Source organism: Hirundo rustica, chromosome 24, assembly GCF_015227805.2.
Source record: "Hirundo rustica isolate bHirRus1 chromosome 24, bHirRus1.pri.v3, whole genome shotgun sequence".
Taxonomy (NCBI): Eukaryota; Metazoa; Chordata; class Aves; order Passeriformes; family Hirundinidae; genus Hirundo; species Hirundo rustica.
In genome coordinates this window covers 4,594,885-4,602,767 of record NC_053473.1, presented here as the reverse complement: position 1 = coordinate 4,602,767, position 7,883 = coordinate 4,594,885, and positions in this window count along the sequence as shown.

Here is a 7,883-nt window from a genome sequence, read left to right as displayed (position 1 = left end):
TCACTTGCAAGACATCATTATAATTACCTGGCTTTGTCAAGCCGTTCCTCAGAGCTTCTGGGCCGGGGTAGCAGAGGACGTGATTGACCCACAAACCTGATGAGCTGTGCTGATCAGAGGAGGATGAGGACCGGGGTAGGAACAGCCCACGTTCTTTATTTGTCTCGTTGTTAGGGGTGCGTTTGCAGCCTTGGCAGTGAGTTATGGGCATGCCGAGTGTTTTTATGTCACTTCCCACATAACACAGCTCAGCATTTGTGTCCCCTCCCCTTATGACCAGAACCAGTGACAGGTGGAAGGTGAATTTGGACGCTGCTTTGAGTCTCCCTCCATGGAACAAGGTGCTGGAGGGGAGCACAGCCCGGGGTGAGCTGGTGGCAGCGGCAGTTCAGGAGTTACGGCACTGTGTGGCCACTTTGGAATGGCAATGAGCGACCTTTGGCGTTGTGTTGATTAATTATTCGTGTAATGGGAGCCCTTTGCTGCCCTAGATGGTAACAGGGGCACTGGGGGTGTGAGGGGTCTCTGCCCAGAGCACCCCAGAGTCCCCAGTGGAGGTGGGAGCCTCGGGGTCACATCTGGGGCAGCCCCAGAACACTGTCCTTCATTGAATCCCAGGGTTTGATGGTGCTGAGGGGAGCAGCTCAAGGAACGCAGACAAGATCCTCACCCGCTCCCCAGGGTCGCGCTCAGAAATGCTCCTCGCACAAAACCGTAGCAATGAGGCGGTAGGAAATTAAATATGCTTATTAGAGCTAAAAATAGCAGCTGCCTTCTTTGGTGATGCATGAAAAAAAAAAAAAAAAAAAAAAGCCCCTCGTACCAGAAAAATACTTTGGGTCCCTGCCAGGCAACAGATGCGAGGAACCTCTCGCAGCCTCGCCGGCGGAGCTGGTGCTGCTGCCTCCAAACCTGGGGCCTCCTATTTTTAGCAGCAGATCAATGCAGGCTCTTCTGCCCACCACGGGAAAGGCGGGCTGGGCTGTCCGGCCAGCACGGCGGGTGTGAGGAAGCCTGTGCTGAACGTTTTAATTCCCGTCTCACACGACAGCCACTCGTCTCCATCGCCCCGCGGGCTCGGGAGGATCCCCGCGGGCTCGGGAGGATCCCCGCGGGCTCGGGAGGGTGGCAGTGGCAGGGCTGGGTCCCTCGCTGACCGGGCAGCAGGAAGGCACTGCCGACCCCCATGGGACAATTCCCTCTCCTCGAGCGAGCCGTGGGCCAGACCCTTCCTTGAGCCACGCTGAGGATGGGAGCGTGGATCCGTCCGTGGGCAGAGGGGCGAATCCCCGAGCGGGATGCTGGATGTCAATCTGCTGTCTGAGAGCTCATCTTGCTGACTGATATCAATTAACATCGGCAACGCCCTCGCTCTCGCTCTGCTAACTCCGCCGCCCTGGTCCTCGATGCGGGGAAACTGAGGCAGGCAGGGACGATCTCCAAAGAGCCGCAGAGCCCGTGTTCTCCTAGTTCCCGATCCAATAACTCCGAGCGCGTTGCTCCTACAGGCCAGGCTTGTTCAGGGGCTGTACAGAGCTGCTCCTTTCCCAGCCGCTGCAGCCGCGAGCCCATCCCTGCCCGAGCCGGAGGAGCTGCGGCGCCGGCAGCGAGCGCAGCTCCGCTCCCCGGGCAGAAGGAGCAATGCTGCTCCCCTGTGGGAGCTGCGAGCCTCGGACGCCCAACCCGGCCTCGCTGAGGCGGCCCAGGCACCAGGAGACGGGGAGAAAAGGGAGTCCTGGACAGGGGACTTCTTTCTCTAAGCCCTGGAAGTGATGTCGTTCCCTGAGGGATGGAGGCAGCTGAGTTTCTTCAGCTCGGGGGGATGCTGGAATTGTATTTAGGAGATGACAAGCTGTTAACGTTGTCACTTCTCGCGGGCAGGTTAATCCCCTAAACTCGAAATACGTTTCATCTGGAAGCAGGCATATTTGATCATCCAAAGGGTGGGAAAATTAAACAGGAGCCCCATGCAAATCAGGAAATTATGTAAATCACCTTATACACGAGGCTGATCAAGTTTGCGGCTGCTGTTTCCACTCCCGTTGCCTGAATGCAAATTCTAAAGCAATCTGCTAAATGTGAGCAAGCCTGACGTGCACAACAGCATCAGGCCAGCTCCCCCCTGCGCCCTGGGCGCTCCCCACACCGGCACTTGGGTTCTTGCAGGAATTTTTGGGGTTTATTGAACACCCCCCATCCCCAACAGCCTCTCCTCTGGCTGAGTACGTTGAATTTTGGAGGCCAGGCAAAGTCAAGCCTGGAGAATACCTTGGCTCATGCCTCGGTGTGGGGGTGCTGGAGGCAGGGCACAGCTCCGTCCTGTGCCACCCGGGCCGGGGGACAGAGGGTCTGGAACCCCTCTGTGCCCCCACCCCGCTGCCCACCGGGCACACCCCGGCCTGGTTACGCTGAGAGAGAATTCACCAGAGGAAACCTCACCAGTGAATGTGGCTGGAGTGTCGCGGCTGTGAGCGGCACAGAGCAGAAATCACGTTTATAAGCTGCCTCCAGGACTGCACCACGGTTTAATCGGGTATGAAATCACAGTGATCTCAGAGCCACCCTCCAGAAGTTATTTGTAAGTGAAATACAAATGTAGACAGAGCTCTTATTATTCCTCCCGACTTGCCTCATTGCCCATGGCCTTTAAAATGTTGCTTTCACATCTTTTTTCCGCCTTATCTTCCATTGCCCCTCTGCCAGCTCAGAAATAATCCGAGCAGGACCCATGCTCTGGGTGACTCCTGCTCCTCTCTGAGCGCTGTGGTAGCACTGGCTGATATCCCTGGAAAAACAGGAACCCCTCTGAGACTCCTGGGGTACAGGGGAAAGGGAGAGGAGGAGCTTGGTGCATTAAACGGCTCAGAAATGCCCCACGGCTGTGTTTTCTTTCATCTCCCTCTACGAAGCCTTCAGGAGATGTTTCCTTAGTCCCACAGCTCTTCCCCACCAGCCCCTCCTGTGTAAGAAAGCTGCTGAGAAACAGTCAAAATCCTTCCTGTGCAGAAGTAAAATTCCCCTCCATTGTTTCATATTCTCTGTTTCAGAGGACTCTGTGTGTTGTGGCTGAAGCTGCCACCGAAGTGTCCCACAGAAACGTCACACTGAGTGTGCTGCTGCTCTGGGGGACACCAGCAGCTCCACAGCTCAAAGCTCCGTTCGGTTCAGGGTGTGTTTCCTGTGCATTTGTGCTCCAGCAATCCCTGGAGAAGCAGGATCAGTAGAGACCTCCCCCTTCCTGTGGCTGCTCCGTCCACCTCACCTCAGTCCAGGATCCACTGAGTGAGGGGTCTTGGGGGGCTGTGGGGCAGAGGATGTGTTTGAGCAGCCACGAGCCAGAACGCTCTAAAAGCTGGGGGTTGTTGACTCTCGCCTTTTTTTTTTTTTTTTTTTTTTTTCTGCAAGTCTTGGCTTTGAAGGGGAAGCTGAAAATTTTGAGGGTTTTTCTGCTGCCTCTCTCATCCGTGGGTCTGCAGCATCTCTGCCTCCTGTGCCCAGTTCTGAGGAATTCTCATCTTGACAGCACTTCAGAGCTGAGAGAAAACCACCTCGTGGCACACTCATCCTGGGTTTAAGTAGGCACAGGTGAATTAAGCCAGAATTCCTGGCCACAGCAGGATTTTTGCAGTTTGGTGGAGGGCAGGGGGGTCCAGCAGGTCCTGAGGGAGTGGATGCTGCAGAGCCCTGTGGCTTTTTCCTTTCTGGCCCATTGATCCCCATTAGGAAAGCCCTCGGTGCCTGCTGAGAAAAACCCTCCCGAGCACATTAAGGGAACAGCAGAGCTGGCACACAAATAACCGGCCCCAGCCAAGGGATGCGGAGTCGGGGAGATGCTGGAGGATTTTGTCGTTGCTAGCAAAGCTCAGGAGCAGAGACTGGGGATGCAGCAAGGGCCAAATCTGTGAGTGCAGAGTTTCCCCGTGCTCCTACAGCGAGTCAGGCCCAGGGGAAGGAGCCCAGGGCCGCTGCTGCAAGGTCTGCTCCTCCTCTCCAAAGGGGCAGAGTTCTCCCTGAAGATGCTGAGCTCCAGGAGCAGTCAGTATTTCTCATTTTTAGGCAGCCCCCACAGAAGGTAAAGCTGTTTTCTGCTGACCTCCCCTATACCCTGTGCATGTGCAAGGTAACTGCCGATATTTGCACCCTTGGTAAGCAGCTGCTCTGTCTGACAGGATGTCACGGGCTGTTTGGTGGGTGAAGCACTTCCCCTGCACTCCCCAAATTCAGCTCTTTGCGGTCCCAATTCCACCGCTGGCAGGACTGCAGCAGGTTCCTCTTCTGGAAACTCTCCTGCTCTGCCGTTCCCCAGCCGCTGCTCACCAAAGGCTCAGCTGCTGTTTGGAATGCTCTGCTCACTACGATGGCTTTGACCAAGCCACCCCATGCTGAAGCTCAGAGCTGTCCAGCGAGGCTGCAAGAGCCAGCCCTGCACGGGAATGCCACCGAGGGAGGGCTCTCCTCCTGCTCTAAATGCAGGAAGAGATGCTTCCAGGCTTCACACACCAATGTAAAATAATAAATGAGTTTCCACGAGGGAGAAATAAAACGGAACAAACCGGCTTGTGAAGAAAGACAACCTAGGAGTGATGGCAAGAACAGGTGTCACGCAGAAATAGATTGCCCAAAAATGAGGACTAATTTACACTGTGCAGCCACGAAGCTGTGTGAGCCCCACACAGCTCCTGCCATTCCCCCTTTTCCACTCAGAGAGATAACTTGGAAACATTAGTCAGCCAGCTCAATGCTCAGTTCAGGGAGAACTTGCCCTTCCCATTTATTGTCCTGGGTTTCCCACTTCTCTCCTCTCTGCTCTCACGACTGCAGAGGCACAGAAATCGCTCAGGGTGGCTCCCAGGGCTTTGGCAAGCAGTTGTCCATCACGGGAAGCAATTCCTCAACACACAGTGTAGGGTAACTCAAAGAAAGCACGACCACGGGCTGTGCTCTTAGGTGATGGTGATTTCCAAGTTTATTTCTGTTTTCCATTTCTTTTACATCTTGGTCTGGCCAGAAGAGTATTAAGTGCCGCAGAGAAAGAGCCCAGCGTGGCAAATGAGGTAGCAACAATACTCCTGCTTCTTCTCAGAGCACTCAGTCACTGTCGGGAAAGTCATCACCAACCCAGCAGCTCCCAGAGTGCTTTTTCCATGGAAATGGCTAAACAGCTTCAGGAGAGCAAAACAACCTTTCCTCCCACTGCCTGGGATTAATATTTTAGGTACGGGAAGAAGCTCCCTGCCCAGGGAGACCAGTGCCACGTGCTGAGGAGCAAAGGCTGCGGGATGGATGGAGGGGCCAGCAAAGGCACGTGATGTCCACGTGAAAGGCCAATGGATGGATTAATGGTCATGGAGAGAAAAGGAAGTCACCTGGAGAGATCAGAAAGCCTGGGATGGTTCCTGGGCTGGGCCTGTGGCAGGACAGGGTGAGGAATTACCTGTCAGCTTCGTGTGGGACAGCACGTGCAGAGCAAAGCTGGGACAAAGGAGCCCTTACTGGAGGTTTAATGAGCAGCTTGACCAGCTCTGGAATGTCACCAGGGGATCCCACCAGGGTCATGTCCAGCCTTACCCAACCCGTGCTTCTCTGAATGCAGGCAGCGTCCTGAGGGGTCCCTGCATCTAAATATGACACACAAACCTGTATGATATGCATGTATAAAGATAAAAAGGCAAATTTAATTTCCTCCCGGCAGGCACTTCCATTTATCAAACTATCGACGGAATTTCTTCTGGTATTATCATAGATAAAATTAGTTATTAGATTGAAGTTACACCAAAGCAGCCATTTGAAAATAACAAAGAATGAGCTTCCCAAATGAGAAATCTCCCTCTTGTGTCATAAAAAACACTTTTCTGTATTACTTTTGGAGAAGTGATGGCTGTTAAATCTTACATAATGTAACACAAGCCTTGCTGAAACGCTGCGAAAGCCAATTCGGACGGCGCTAGAGTGCCAAGGAATGGAAGGGAAACACTCAGCAATTGAAATTACAAATTGCCCAGTTGGAAAAAAGGGTTTTCCCAAATCCTTTGAATGCCCTCGCTCCAGCACTCCACAAAGTGAGAGGAGAGGGGTGCCAGGAGCCCCAGCCTGGCTGCGGGGGCTGAGCCTTTTCCCACCGGGTGGGAGCAGAGGTTGGGAGCCCCTGGGTGGAGCCTGCAGTGGCACCGTGCCGTCCCCCAGTCCTTGCGGGCTGGCAAGGGCTGGCAGCCAGCAGCCACGCTCTGGCACAGCCAAAAACCACCAGGGACCAGGATCCAGACGGCCCTGAGCCACCAACACCACGGAAAGGAGTTTTTGGTGCTGAGGAAGGGCTCACGCTCATTCGGGCACCACTGTGTGCCCAAGGCAGGGCGTTTACTCAAGGTATAATGCTGAAAGAATTCTGCACTTTTTTCACACATCCATTTTGGAAAGACTGAAGCTTTTTGTTTGCTTACATACCATATATTTTTATGAACTGCTTTATTCCCATTTCCCTTTGGTATGATTGGATTTTTCTCAGTAAGCAACAAAATAAAAAAGGAATTTAGAGCGTCTTTTCAGCATTCACTAGTTTAAAAGCAAACAATATCCCAACGCTTAAAATCAAGAGCGCATTTTGAAAAGCAAGGCAAGGCAGTAACTTCTACTTTAAAAAGCCCTACAAGTTTTATGAAGCTATTTTATGCAGCTCCAGAGTTTTAGGAGGGAAGGAAAAAACACTTAGTCAAACCCAGAATATATTTTTATGGCCGCAAATTTTCTAAAATGAGACTATAGATCTTGTGTTAATATGGGGAGCCTTCAGAAATACACACCCACATGCCAGCACAAACAACACACAGCTCTAGAGATGGATGTCATACAATATTTAAAAAGAAAAAATACATAATTCCCAGGGAGGCAGGGCTGGCTCTTTTCCCAGATGGATTCTCATTCCGACAGCATCAAGAACATGACAGATGTGCTTCTTCCTAATTGTTTGTGTTTGTGGTTTATCTCTCTTGCCTGTGATACTCCAGGAGAACTCTCTCTGTTACCGCTTCGTTCCCTCCTGGGAGTTTTTTGGTGGCTGATCCTCAGCAGCAGGACGTGATCCTGCCCAGAGCCACTGAAGGTGCCCATCCCAGTTCCTCCTTTGGCTTCCCAAAGAGCTGAGACCTCCTGCTCTCAGCCCTGGACCTGCAGCCCCCCAAGAGCCCCTCGCTCTTACCTGGGACTGGTGTCACCGCTCAGGTAACAGCCACGGGGAGCCAGAACCTCCTGCACACACCTTGTGCTCACCTGTGCGGGATGGAGCCATCCAGGCCCATCCTCTCCTTGGGCACATCTGTGCTTTCCTTCCAGCAGAAATCCACCCTGCACAGGCTCTCAGGCTGCCTGATTTTTCTGCCTGGATCTGGCACACCTGGCAGTCACAGAAGCACAGAATGGCCTGGCTCATCTCATTCCATCCCCTGTCATGGGCAGGAACGCTTTCCACCTCCAAAGCTGCTCCAAGCCCCGTCCAACCTGGCCTTGGACACTTCCAGGGATCCAGGGACAGCCACAGCTTCTCTGGGAACCCAGGCCCTCCACTGAAAATGAAAAGTATAAAGTGACCAAACAGCCTGGAGAGAGATGTCCTCCAGACCTGGAAAGCCTCTTCCTTCTCCTGTGCAGATGATTTATTGCCCCCTCAATGCACACCAGTGGGCAACTGAATATATTCTTTATATTTTAATATATGTTTTTCTGTATGGACTCAGCTATGAAACTTTTTTTTCCCCCCTCTCAATTGCACCAATTTTCAAGGCTGCGGTTGTTTATTTGCCACCCCTGAGACCACCTAGGAGGTTTAGGACTCTGAGTGCCTTCAGATGTTTGCTCTGGGTTCATCCAGTGTCCTCAGCAAGCCCCAG